Consider the following 14,000-nt stretch of genomic DNA (forward strand, 5'->3'; position numbering starts at 1 on the left):
CCATGCTTCCAAGCACCACTTTGCACGTAGTGGTGTCGGCGGTTAAGCCAGAGTTAGCGTGAGGTCTAAAGTAAAAGGTAAAGGAAGAAGAGAAAGTAAGGCTTAAGAACTTTCCCGTCAGCCCCCACATCGAACGCACCGTCACCGCGCATGACGTCACGCATTCCCCGCTGACAAAACGTGCTGACAACAGATCGAGCGCGACCGTATTTGAAAGTAAAAAGTAAAAACAGAGGGTATGGTAAAACGAAAAAAAATTTCCCGTCACCTCACATATCAAACGCGTCAACACTCATAACGTGACGCATTCCAGCTGACAAACGTGCTGATGACAGATCGAACGGGGCCTGGGGTAGCTTTTCTTGTTTCATGTACAATCCCTTCAAACAATATGGCAGCGGAAAGACCGGTGACGTTTGTTTTACATTCGTCCGAGGCAATGCGTGCGCGGTCTGGTTCGCTTGCCGGTGGTGGATGCCTTGCGCTTATATGGGGTTTATAGTTCGGTCTAAGCCGCCTTTTCGCAGCGACGGTTCGTCGATAGTCCGGCGCTCCATTTTTGACAAGGGTTAATAGATATTGAAGACATACAACGTTATAGTAACATGTCAGCGGATTCCAAGTGTCCTCAGAGTAAGAGGTAAAGGTCCAAAGACTCATTCAGCAAATTGTCCTGATTTCTGTGGTATTATACTGAGTCACGGTGTGGACTTGTAGGGAAAGCACCCTTGGATATTTTTTCATACAGTGTCTAAAATCAGCACTATAAAGTGATCATTCACAGCCTGTCCAGATAGCTCAGTTGGTTAGAGGGCATGGCTTCCAATCCACCCACCTGTGGTGCAGCAGGCTTAAGTTTTTGCTTTCTAGTTGTAAGTGCTCACTATTTGCACTTGGCATGTGTGGTCTGCAGTCCACTGCAGTAGCTGTGCTAAGCATCAGGTGATGGCAGATGCAGGGTGTTGTTGCAGAGCACTGTGGCACATTGAACTTTTGTCATCAAAATGTGTGGATGACCTACATTAGTCAATGAGATGTCAGTGTTCAAGGTTCACACAACAAGCACTGCTTAGCCTCATATCTGATCCTGAAAGTGCATTAATTGGAAAGGTTTGGATTGAATCATTTTTTAATTGGTAAAAGCATAGGCTAATTAGCAACCTTGTAAGGTAGGGTCATGCACAAACATCTTACTACATGCAGTCAAGCATGCATAAAAATCCATCTACTGACAGAGGCTCCTCATGGTCTATGAATGATAGCCATGCCAGACCTTGCTGTTTGTGCCAAACTCAGGCCAGTTTAGCTTGATCTAGATTTGTTTTATTGTTTTACACTCAGGGAGGTTATTAGAGCATTTTAACCTAAAATTAGTTTCATGAAATCATCGCTCCATGAAATACTTGCTGTTTGTGTGCTGAATTTGATTGTGACTCTGACCTTCCAAGTTTACAGCATACATGCACTGGACTTTTAGCAGCGATGATGCTGGTATGCTAGAAATGTTACACAACTATTTATTTTAAAATACATTTTGAACAGTTATCCTGCCATGAGGCTTGCCTCAGACACAAACAATAGGCCTTGTGCTTGACATACTCAGAGAAGCAGTGCAATCATTCGCAGCAATTTCAGTGGATGACCACATAATTCTGAGGAGCTCAAAGCTCCATTAGCTGAGCATAGAAATGCATGTTAAGTAACATATTATGTTTGAAAGATCATTGTAGGCAACATCACTTATGAGACATTTATTGAAAGCAAAAATGATGTGAAAATTCAGTAATTTTGCCTGGGCAGAGTTTGATGCATGTGTGCTAGGCTCAGAGTACTGATGTTGTGTGGGCAACTGGAGCAGGGGATGGGTATTATGCAGGTTTATCTAATCCCATCAAAAATGATCATATGCTTTTTTCTGCTATTGTGATATGCTAAGTCACAGAATCATGGCCTGTTCTGGACCAGTCCTCCACTCTGATGGGTCCATTGAATACTTCTGAAGAACCTTGAGCCCTGTCCATGATCTGAGCTGTGTTCTCTTATTTTATTTCAGTTATTTCTGTACCAGGGACTATCAGAGAGAACATGCTCCACTGTTTTCCACTGAAACAGATGCTCACCCATTATCCAGCATATATGTTAAGTAATGGTACAGGTCATCCTGTGCAAACAGTGCATCTTTGTGTTTATACTTACTGGTTCTAATCTGATAAGTGCATGGCCATTTATAAGACATGCTTTTGCAAAAAAAGCAATTATCCCTGTGTTATATTGTTGGAATGCTCAAGTGAGATGGATAGCAAATATTAAGCAACACCACAGTCAGCCTTTATTTGCTGGTCAGAGCAAGGAACCAGTTGTTTGCTGCTTTGCAGATTGGGATTTGGCAAGCAATTAGATACTGATAAGACCTTGAAGTCTGACTTTAATCATGTGATCTGTAACTGTTCAGGCATGATGTATGATCTGTAACTCTGTAAATGTGATTGTAATATATTACTGTGTTATCAGCAAAAATAATGTTTACCACTTAGATGGATGCATTCATATCAATAAGGCAATGATATGAAGCAATTTTCGGATGCGTTCAGTCTGCAATCAATCGCATGATTATTTGCGTGCAGATGAAGTAGATCACAACAAAAACCATGACTGCATTTTGTATCCTGTATCATCGAGGTGGCTGCATTTTGTGATAACCTGAACGACACAGGAGCAGACAACAAGTGTGAAATACTTGTTTTTTAAACAACTGTCATTTGCGATGTTGATGATGTGGCAGTGTAGCACCATCCCACTAACGAAGGCCGATGCCGCCCATCTGAAGCGAGCCCTCTTCGTCAGTGGCGCGGAAAAGGTGGCGCCACCGTCGGCGACCCGCTGACCTCAGCTGATGGAAGGCAGTGATCCTCTCTCAATGATGGCCGCCGTCGACGCAGCTGACGACCCTGAACAGGTCCTGTCCGACCATTGGGCGTGCTGCTGATGTTCTCCTAGCGTAGTCGATCGTGTATGCTGTACAGTGACAGCTCTCCTGTCGGGCTGTTGAGATTGACTGCCTTTGACAAAACCCAGTGCTCATTACTCCCCAGACAGGCTTTTCCCAAGTAACTTTATTGGATTTTGCATCCTTGGTTGATGTCAGTAACATGCAAAATTAAGTGTAGGATATATGACATGCCTCAAATCCCCATGATACGGACATGTGCAACGATAACTGATGTTGTGGAGACGTAGTCTGAAAATGAAAGAAGAGGCATAAATGCGACACCGAATAACCATATTGATGTTGAACTAACAAAAATTGACATGCAAATACACACCCATAATAGGAGATTTTATCTCGGAGACTTCGAGTATGTCATAGTGGCTTCAAGATTCCCTACTCGATCTGCACATAAATATGGAGTTTCGAGTTTGAGCTGATGGATTGTTTGCGATATCTAGGTGTCAAGTTGTTTTGGATCTGGTGATATTTGAAGTAGTGACATGATTCCCTAACCCTAGGTTTGATTCAAAACCGTTTGCTGTATTTATATGTGAACCTGATCCAGTGATGTGAACAGACAGGTGCCATCAGATATTAATGACATGTTGCGGGGTAAGGCAACTTGGATCAAGATTCAATCTCTAAACATCACATGCCAAAATAAAGGGAAAATTTTTCAATTTACTGTGCCGACAGCACTGGCGCTCCATCGAAGGAACTCATGTGTTGACCTTCAGATTATACAACTTGTACATGTGGTTGCGAGGCGCCGGCGAGCGTCATAGCTAAGCCGAGATCGCCGAAGTTAAACGTCATGTGACATACGTCCTCAGCCTGTCGAGATGTCAACGTGACGAGGTGGCGCACGACGATTGGCCGGCAGCACGGCGCGCATCTTGTCCCAGTTCACCACGTCCGAGCTGGTGACCGTCACCACCCTCGCGGGACAGCAGTGGTGACAAAACCGGTCAGTGGCAGTGGTGCCAACAATGCAACGTCGCTGTTCTACGATCTGGTGATGTTGCTAACCATTAGCACTTGTGTAATGCGCGGTAGCACCTACCCCTTATCAGGTCATCACAAATAATGTGCAACACATTTCTCTGTTCGAAAGCTAATGATGTCCCAGCCTTCTCTCCAGTATCAGTGTAATACCCCACCTATTCCATCTGCCCTCCCCCCCCCCTCTCTCTCCCCCGATCATTATATTGTTCTTCCTAATATGCACTGTTGCCTCTACCTCCCTCCCCCACCACTACGTGTAACGCCGTCCGTTTCTCAGTATTGGTGTACATGACCCCGTTCGTTCCTGAGTGTCGGTGCATGTGATCCCCGCCCGTTTAACATGACATGTACGACACCGACACTCAGGAACGGACGGGATCACATACGCCGACACTGATATGACCCCGTCCGTTCGTCAGTGTCGGCATAATATGATCCCATCGGTTCGTCAGTGTCGGTATATATGACGCGGGTCCTTTCATCAGTGTTGGTATATTGTGACCCCTTCCTTACCTCAGTGTTGGTATGTATGACCCGGTCCGTTCCTCAGTATCGGTATATTTGACCCGGTCTCGTCAGTGTCGGTATATATGACCCGGTCCGTCCCTCAGTATCGGTATGCATGATTCGGTCCGTTCGTCAGTATCGGTATATATGACCCTGTCCGTTCATCATATCGGTTATACATGACCCCATCGCTTCGTCCAGTATAGGCATATATGACCCCGTGCTGTTCGTCAGTATCGGTATATTGACCCCGTCTGTTCGTCAGTGTCGGTATATATGACCAGGTCCGTTCGTCAGTGTCGGTATATATGACCCGATCCGTTCCTCAGTATCGCTATAATATGACCCGGTTCGTTCGTCAGTGTTGGTATGCATGACCCGGTCCGTCAGTCGGTGTCGGTATATATGACCCTGTCTGTTCGTCATTAATCGGTGTATATGACCCGGTCTGTTCCTTAGTGCCGGTATAATATGACCCGGTCCGTTCCTCAGTATCGGTATATATAATCCGGTCCGTTCCCTCAGTGCCGGTGTATATGATCCCTTCCTTACCTCATTGTTGGTATATATGACCCGGTCTCGTCAGTGTCGTGATATATGACTCGGTCCGGTTCCTTAGTATCGTATATATGACCCGGTACCGCTTCTCAGTATGGGTATATATGACCCCGTCCGTTTCTCAGCGCCGGTGTATGTGACCCCATTCCTTACCTCAGTGTTGGCATAAATGACCCGGTCTCGTCAGTGTCGGTATATTTGACCCCGTCCGTTCGCGTCAGTGCCGGTATATATGACCCGGTCCGTTCCTCAGTATCGGTATATATGACCCGGTCCGTTCCTCAGTGTCGGTATATATGACCCTGTCTCGTCAGCGTTGGTATATATGACCCGGTCCGTTTCCTCAGTATCCGTATATATGACCCGGTCCGTTCCTCAGTATCGGTATATGTGACCCGGTCCGTTCCTCAATGTTGCTATATATGACCCGGTCCGTTCGTCAGTGTCGGTATATGTGACCCCGGTCCGTTCCTTAGTGTCTGTTTATTATGACCCGGTCCGTTCGTCAGTGTCGGTTTATATGACCCTGTCCGTTCGGTCAGTGTCGGTGCGGCCGACGGGGCGTGCTCAGGCGCGGGCGCGGCTGGCGCAGCTCGAGCCAGCCCCGGAGGACAGCACCGTCAGAGACCAGCTGACCCAGCACGAGGTCATAGGTGAGGGATCAGCTGACCCGAAACGAGGTCATAGATGAGGGATTAGCTGACCCGGCACGAGTTAACATGTGAGGGATCAACTGACCCAGGACGAGGTCATAGGTGAGGGATTATCTGACCCAGCACGAGGTCATAGGTGAGGGATCAGCTGACCCAGCACCAGGTCTTAGGTGAGCGGGCTGACCGCTGTTGTGTGGAACGCGGCGCCGTCTCGGCGGCTGGTACAGAGGTCACGAGGCTACGGGGCTGCTGCGAACGGTGTGGAGTAACCATATATATATATATATATATATATATATATATATATATATATATATATATATATACATACATACATACGTCTTACCGAATGCAATTTAGGACTTGCATCTTACTAAATGCAGCTTAGTACATGCATTTACTAAACATATATTAGTGGCATGCATATTACTAAATGCATCTTAGTACATACATCTTATGTAGTACATCTTACCACTCAATGTGTCAGAAAAGATAACCACCTATAAGTCCAAATGGACAAAGAAGCCTTTCTTCAGGCAATGAGGTTAATGGGGTGTCACTTTCTGGCATCAATAGGCTAGTTTCGTGACGTATCTCTATGTCAGGAGGACTGATGAGCGGCTCGGACGTGCAGTTGCTAGTGCTGCTGAATCATGACCTGTTGGTCACGTGGCCACTGATCCAACTGTGACGTATATTTTCATAAGTATTAACGTTTGTTGTATGATTTGAAGCGGCTTTTTCTAAAAGTAAACAATTTGCAGCACATTAGGGATAGCAATGTCTTGACTGTTACTCATGATCAGTAGGTTCATCATGATTCATGTCATTGGTACGACCCGTTCATGGCAGCGAATTATCGCCGGGCGATCGTGAAGTTGGCTTTTTACAACTTCACGGGCACACCCGACGCATCTGTCACCTGTGGGTGCGATCTGTTTCGCCGCCCCCCTCGCCGGTGCTCCCGACCAGTGACCCTGTCTGGCACTCAAGTTGCCGCGGTTCCTGCCCACAGCGCATACGAACCGCATGAAGAAGCAGCTGCAGGAGGCGTGGATGACGGACCAGCGGGTGCGCGCGCTCAAGCTGGTCATCCAGGTGGGCAGCGGCTCTGGGTCAGGTCACCTGGAGCTCCTGCAGCGCGTCCCGACATCCGTGGACGCACGCGGCAGTGGGCGTCGTGATAGGGATGGGAATCGTTAGCGACCAAAGGTGCAAAGGTGGTTAGTCTGGGGACGCGGGCCCCGGAACCTCTTGCCGCCCCTCTGCTGGCCGGCGCTTCGGTGCACGGTGTGTTCGAACCGCCGTTTGGTGTGGGAAAGGTCTTTGGTTCGGTTCTCAGCAGCTGGTGCTGACGCCGCCTCTGACAGACTCCGGTGACGTGACCTCATGACAAGTGACCTAGGAACGCACAGTGTGCGCACGGGGAGAGGCACACTTCGCCCGGCGCGTGCCTTGCTGGCAGTGCTGGCACCGAGGCGACGAATAATACCCGGGGATGCCCTTCACACTTGCTCGCTGTGGGCACATTCCATGTAGGATGCATCTATGATGCCTCTGGTTGTCCCGGTTATCCTGCGGTGAACCTTGCTTGTAGGCGACGACGGTTAGTCACGTCGGAGGCCACTGGGGCCGTGTCAACGTGGCAGACGTCACCGTCATTCTTGGAAACACCGCGTTTGTGTACATGGTGAAGTCTGTGATCGCGTGCAGGCGGATGTGGAGTGTGTGATCATCTGTAGCATGTGGTCATTTGTAGGCTGGGTGTAGAGTCTGTGATCATCTGTTTGGTAGATATGGAGTCTGTGATCATCTGTAGGCTGGTGTGGAGTCTGTGATCATCTGATGGCAAGTGTGGAGTTTGCGATCATCCTGTCGGCAGGTGTGGAGTCTGTGATCATCTATTGGCAGGTGTGGAGTCGTGATCATCTATTGGCAGGTGTGGATTAATGTGATCATCTGTTGGCAGGTGTGGAGTCTTTGTCATCTGGTAGGATGTGTCAAGTCTGTGGTCATATGTGCCGGATGTCAAGTCTGTGATCCTCTGTACTGGATGTCAAGTGTGCGATCATCTCTAGGCTGGAATGTCAAGTCTATGATCCTCTGTAGATTGGAGTCAAGGTGTGTGATCATTCCTGTAGCATGGATTGTCAAGTCTGTGATCCTCTGTAGCCTGGATGTCAAGTTTGTGATCATTGTAGCCGGAATGTCAAGTCTGTGATCATCTGTAGCCAGATGACAAGTCTGTGATCCTCTGTAGAGGGATTGCAAGTGTGTGATCATTGTAGATGGATGTCAAGTGTTGTGAATCATTGTTAGATGGATTGTCAAGTGTGTGATCTCTGTAGATGGAGGTTAGTGTGTTGATCATCTGTAGTCAGATGGCAAGTCTGTGGATCCTCTGTAGAGGGATGTCAATGTGGTGATCATCTGTGAGATGGATATCAAATGTGTGATCATATGTAGATGGATGTTAAGTGTGTGATCATCTGTAGGCGGATGTCAAGTGTGTGATCTCTGTAGGCGGATGTCAAGTGTGTGATCATCTGTAGGCGGATGTCAAGTGTGTGATCCTCTGTAGGCGGATGTCAAGGTGTGTGATCCTCTGTAGGCCGGATGTCAGGTGTGATCATCTGTAGGGATGTCAAGTGTGTGATCATCTGTAGGCGGATGTCAAGTGTGTGTCATCTGTAGCCGGATGTTAAGTGTGTGATCATCTGTAGGCGGATGTCAAGTGTGTGATCATCTGTAGGCGGATGTCAAGTGTGTGATCATCTGTAGGCAGATGTCAAGTGTGTGATCATCTGTAGGCGGAGACTGCAGCCGCGGCTTGTCTCCTCCATGTTATGTCACGACATGGGTGTTTGCGTGTATCACACGCTCTATCAGCAGTACCTCTCCGCCGCAGGCTTGCAAGATGCTGGAGGACGTGTCGGTACCGCAGTTCTACCCCAGCATGTTCGCCCTGGTCACCGACATCCTGGACGTCTTCGGCAACCTCGTCTACAACCGCGTCATCTCCAAGGACCGCGAGAACAGGTGAGGAAGAGGGGCAAATGGTTAAACTGTGCTGAAGGTCGGCGCTGCTGAAAACGGCGCTGAAGAGCGTGGGGTTACTGAGCTACTTCCACCTGGGGTATTGGTGCTGGTTGTTGACTTTCCTATTGCTGAGATTATTGAGGGCCTCTTGGGGCATTTTTCCTGAGGTCAGTGTGTGCAAACCGCGAGATATTGCGGTGGACAGTTGCTCTCCGTCCTGTTCAGAGTGTTACGGATATTGTTGAGTGTTCGAGCTACTGTTATTATGACTGCACATGTCGAGTTCCACCGAGCGTGCTCATACAGTATGAGTGCGTTTACAAATGAGTGGGATACTTGTCATTACCAGACGATTGGAATTTCTCCGCGCAAGCTACACTTGCGTGATCTACAAACTCTATTTTGTAGTATATACGTAAGGTATTTTCAAAAGATCACATCACAGTACCTGGAATTATCGACATTTGTGCTTGTTTTTCGCACGAACAGCGTTTTTTGGGTGTGCCGGCCAAACAAAAATGGTTGTCTTCTGTGCCTAGTCTCCAGTGACAGATATCAGTGGGCAGTTGGTGCAGAGAATGCCAATTTAAACAATCACTTGTTGCGTCTCCTGCCTTGTGGCGTAATTATACTATCACAGCGAAACAGCCCGGTAACCGTATCGTAACTGGCCGCCATTGCGCTTGTATCAAGGTGATCGGGCAGACCTGTGCTGGCTTAGACGGCGGGTCTGCTGACGAAGTTTGACATCGCCAGGTCGTGCCGAGTCATGGATGTATTCGGGATACATCGGCACATGTGGGTCCGTTGTAACCTGGCGGTATCGCGTGATGCCGGGGTTTATATGGGGAGACACATGCGTATGTGCCCGTCTGGATAGCCTCAGGGGTCCGATCGATATTTTGAACGATGTTTTTCGCCAGTGGGAGAAGGGGCCGTAGTGGTCAAGTGCTTAGCTCGTTGGACTCTCACACGAAGGTCCGGTTTTGAGTCCCGGTTGCGCAGTGCCCCCCCCCCCCCCCCTCCCCCGAACGCTGGTGTTGCCAGGGTGGTCGCTGACGCTTCAACAAAATCAACAAAAGGATGTGATGTGCTCGCTTCCCTTCGAAATAGGTGAACCATTTTGCTATTTAAGGATTGATGCAGATGTCATTTGTTTGTGACATAATCTTTTGATGGGTGGTATACTTGCCGGGACTGTGAACTTGGTCCGGTGTTTTCGTATCTACGCAATAGCTCGACCAGATGACTCTCCGGCCGTTGTTCGGAGACCCGCCTTGTTCCAGTCTTCCCGTTGTTCGGCGTTATAGAAAATCTGTGTCCAACAACTCTAAGGAGACTTTTCCGGTCGTAACGCACACATGGCTGAGCGCCGAACACGGTCCAGTCCTTGTTGGGGCGCGATAACGCCTCGCAACGGCCGAAGATGGATTGGTCGAAACGCTGCGCACATGCGGGGGCAACGGGCGGGGACCGTCATCCAAAGCTGGTGCCATCCGTGAAACTAGTACCAGCTCGTCTCAGCCGTCACATAGAGCTGCGCCTGGTTGCTGCGGAGACTGCGGCTGACCACGCCCCCCCCCCCCCTCCCCCTGTGACTGCCGTGCGTCGGGCCCCTCCGAGTCGAGCTGTGGCCACTGACGCCTGCCTCCCCCAGCGGTGCGACGGTGGTGCGGTCTGGTGCCGACTTGGTGAGGCGAGGGCGGGCCGCGAAACATGTCGCAACTGGTTCTACAAGATCTCCTCCATCCGCGAGCTCATGGCTCGGCTGTACGTGGAGATGGCCGTCTTGCGCTGCTACGACCTGCTCAAGCCCGGGTGAGGAAGCAGAAAGGCCGCTGAAGCCGCGCGAACTCGGCTAAGCCGGCGCCATCGTCCCGCACTACACTCGCAGCGGACGTCTGTCCTTCGAAGGCTTGCCGTTGTACCACTGTCTGTCTTGAGAGGTCTGACGTTGGACCACCGTCTGTCTTTAAGGCCTGTCGTTGTACCACCGTCTGTGTTGAGGAGCCTGACGTTAGACTGCCGTCTGTGTTGAGGAGCCTGACGTTAGACCGCCGTCTGTGTTGAGGAGCCTGACGTTAGAACCGCCGTCTGTGTTGAGGGACGTGACGTTGGACTGCCGTCTGTGTTGAGGGGCCTGACGTTGGGCTGCCGTCTGTGTTGAGGGGCCTGACGTTGGGCTGCCGTCTGTGTTGAGGGGCCTGACGTTGGACCGCCGTCTGTGTTAAGGGACCCGACGTTGGACCGCCGTCTGTGTCGAGGGGCCTGACGTTGGACCGCCGTCTGTGTTGAGGGGCCTGACATTAGACCGCCGTCTGTGTGGAGGGGCCTGACGTTGGACTGCCGTCTGTGTGAGGGGCCTGACGTTGGACCGCCGTCTGTGTTAAGGGGCCTGACGTTGGACCGCCGTCTGTGTTGTGAGGCCTGACGCTGCACCGCTGTCTGTGCGGCCGGAGGGCCGACGGCTGATGGTGTCCGTGTCTGGTGATGGCATTGACTCATGGCTGTCTAATGTTGTGCTGTTTTTTTCATCGGCACCATGTCTAATGCCGGTGTGCGACGTACGTTCGACGCCTGCTGTGTGGTGCGTGAGATCCACTCCGATGCCCGCCTCGGACCCCCCCCCAAGTCCAATGGCTGATGTCTGCGTATTTGTTGGCTTGTTGTATCAACTAGCGCATCCGACGCGATTGCTTATGTCCGTCTACCTCTCGTGTTTGTTTTCATGTCCGTGTTACATTCGTATAAAGGTTTACGTCTTGCGTCGGCTATTGAAGCTCGGCGTCCTATAGCCCACGCCTTCCAACGTCAGACGCCCCTCGTCCCATGTGTGACGCTGGACCCCGCTGACGTCGGAGCTGCCCGCCCCACACCGTCCACATGTCCCGTGTCTCACATCGAACAGCCAAATCCTCGCCCGCGTAACGCCTGCCTTTCTCTGGCCACCCAACCTCCCCACCTGGTGACCGTCTGATCCCCTGCTGGTGGCCGTCTGACCCCGGTCCGTGCGGTGCAGCGGCTCGGAGGAGGCGGCGCGCCGTTTGGTGACGGCTGTGCGGGGCCTGGCCTCACCGCTGGCGGCCGGCTACGCCCGCTGCTACCTGAGCCGGGTGGCGCCGGCCGCCGTCCGCGCGGACAACCTCGAAGACCTGCTCGCCGTCCTGCTGCACTGCGTGAGTCACGGACGGGTGGGGGAAGGGCAGAGTTGACGGGGGCGGTGGCAGCGGGCAGAGAGTTGACGGACGGGGCAGCGGGCGGATTGGCGTAATTGGCTGTTAGAGGGCGGTGAGCAAAAGCCTGACAGGCTGGAGGATAAAGGCCTGGAGATGATGAGCGGGCGGATGCTGGACGTGGTGACGACTGACATGTTCGTTGGTGGGTTCTGAGATCACGCACCTACAGCAGCGGGTGCGTGTTGCGGGGTGCGCTGCTCTGTGGTGTGTCGCTTCTGTGCATGTTTGTGGTGGGGGCCGGGAGAGCTGGCGGCCTCCATGTGGTGACAACATTTGTTGTGCTTTTGAGCGTGTGCGTGCGATCTAAATGCGACCTTGGGGATGAAGCTGATTAGGCCTCATTTGTAACCAAGCGAACTGGAGGCCCGACACTTAGTGACACTGGGATTTTAAGTGACATTGTGAATGTATTGCTATATTTTTTCCTGCAGTTTCTGTTCGTGCTTCGCGTGGATGTGATTCATCACATACATGCAACCGGCGCCGTCTTAAGTCGAAATACCTTTACTTTGCAATGCACTTTGGCAGCCGAAGATGGGAATTTCGGCGGTGAAAAGGACGCCATCGTCGCGGAGCGTCTCGCCGCCGCTTGGGCCCGCCATCCAGTGGTGCTTGCGCTCGGCTGTCGGCGCATGCGCACCAGACCGCCGCGGTCGCTTCCTGACCGAGCTGCTGCAGCGGCGTCCAATGCACAGCACGTGGGTACCGGGACACGAGGGCTTGTCGCGGCCGGCTGCGGGCAGCAGGCATACGCGCCTGGAGCCGATGTCGTCCGTAGTCGTCACCTTGCTGCCGTCTGGTGACTATGCTCGTCATTAGGCTGTTGTGTGGAAGGTCTACTAAGCTCGTTGGCTCGGGTTTTTTATGTAGGGCTCTCATTGCTCCGATCTTATGAGAAAAAGGGAAACTCATTTATCACTGCAAAGCTGAAACAAATGCTGCTAGATATACTGTGGACAAAACCACTCATTCGCCATTGTGCAGCTCGAACTGAGATGTGTTGGTAATCAGCCTGGATCACCGACTAGCCAGGGTTGACATATCCCGAAGCTGAATTCCCAGACCTGTGACGCGCCACAGCTCATACAGGTCCGGCGCCCGCAGCCGGGTGGGGCTGCGGATGTCGGCTGGCAGGCCAGGCCAGCCACTCGCCATTGGAAAGCCAACTGTGCTTCAGTTTGCGGGCTGTCGTCTGATTTCTGGCGGCTGCTCACTGTGACGAGCGGTGACGGTGTTGGCGTGTTGCCAGACTGCTGATGGCTCTGCTGCGATCGTCCGGGCTCGACCTGCTGACCTCCCACGCCGAGCTCTTCGTGTCGGCCGTGGCCGCCTGTGACGACGCATGTGAGCACCGCCGACGGCTGCAGGCCTCGGATTCGTCTGCCCAGGCTCCACCTCGCGGGCGACGTGCTTTTTCGAAATCAGTTGCGGAAAGTTGGAGTATGTTATCATTTGTCGTGCGCGTATCGACGGCACAAGCCTTGTTGCCGTCGCCAGCGGTAGTGCACCGAAGCACTGATCGAGGCACGGCCGGTTGGTTGGCCACATCACGGGCGCCGGATCAGCTGCAGTGTGTTCCATGCTCACGTGCCTCTCCTGTCATATAGTTTCTCTTCCTAGTCACCACCGGGTTATCCCCATGTACTCGGTGATTCCTTTCTACCATCGCTCCGTGCGCCCTCTTTCGGTAGAATGTCTTGCACTACGTATGTTGGTACTTTTCTCTCTTACTGTCTTCTTTATTCTTCCCTGCTCTTTCTTCTCTATGTTGCTGTCATTATGTCACAATGCCCTCTCCCCTCTCCTTTACCCTGTCCTCCACTCTCCCCTGCGTGCCGATTAATTCCCGTCGTCCTTTCCTGCCGGTCTCTTCTCCCCGGCCAGCTTTCACTGGCGGAGGCTCCAACCTTCCCGCTCCCCCGCCGTCCACCCTCTCCCCCCCCCCCCCCTCAGCTGTGCCTCCCTCCCGTGAGCGGTGCGTCTGACGTTACGCGGGTGGTGCGCCGTGCCAGG

General features: G+C 51.6%; 1 long non-coding RNA gene across 1 annotated transcript; it reads left to right on the forward strand.

The window, feature by feature from the left end:
- The first annotated feature begins 5,600 nt into the window (after window positions 1–5,600).
- Window positions 5,601–10,427, forward strand: LOC119090933 (uncharacterized). Its single transcript, XR_005093333.1, has 4 exons — window positions 5,601–5,712; window positions 6,728–6,810; window positions 8,621–8,751; window positions 10,409–10,427. It is a non-coding gene; the product is annotated as an uncharacterized LOC119090933 (long non-coding RNA).
- Window positions 10,428–14,000: the final 3,573 nt, after the last annotated feature.

Source organism: Pollicipes pollicipes, unplaced genomic scaffold (genome assembly GCF_011947565.3).
Source record: "Pollicipes pollicipes isolate AB1234 unplaced genomic scaffold, Ppol_2.1 Scaffold_3216;HRSCAF=3773_pilon_pilon_pilon, whole genome shotgun sequence".
Classification (NCBI taxonomy): Eukaryota; Metazoa; Arthropoda; class Thecostraca; order Pollicipedomorpha; family Pollicipedidae; genus Pollicipes; species Pollicipes pollicipes.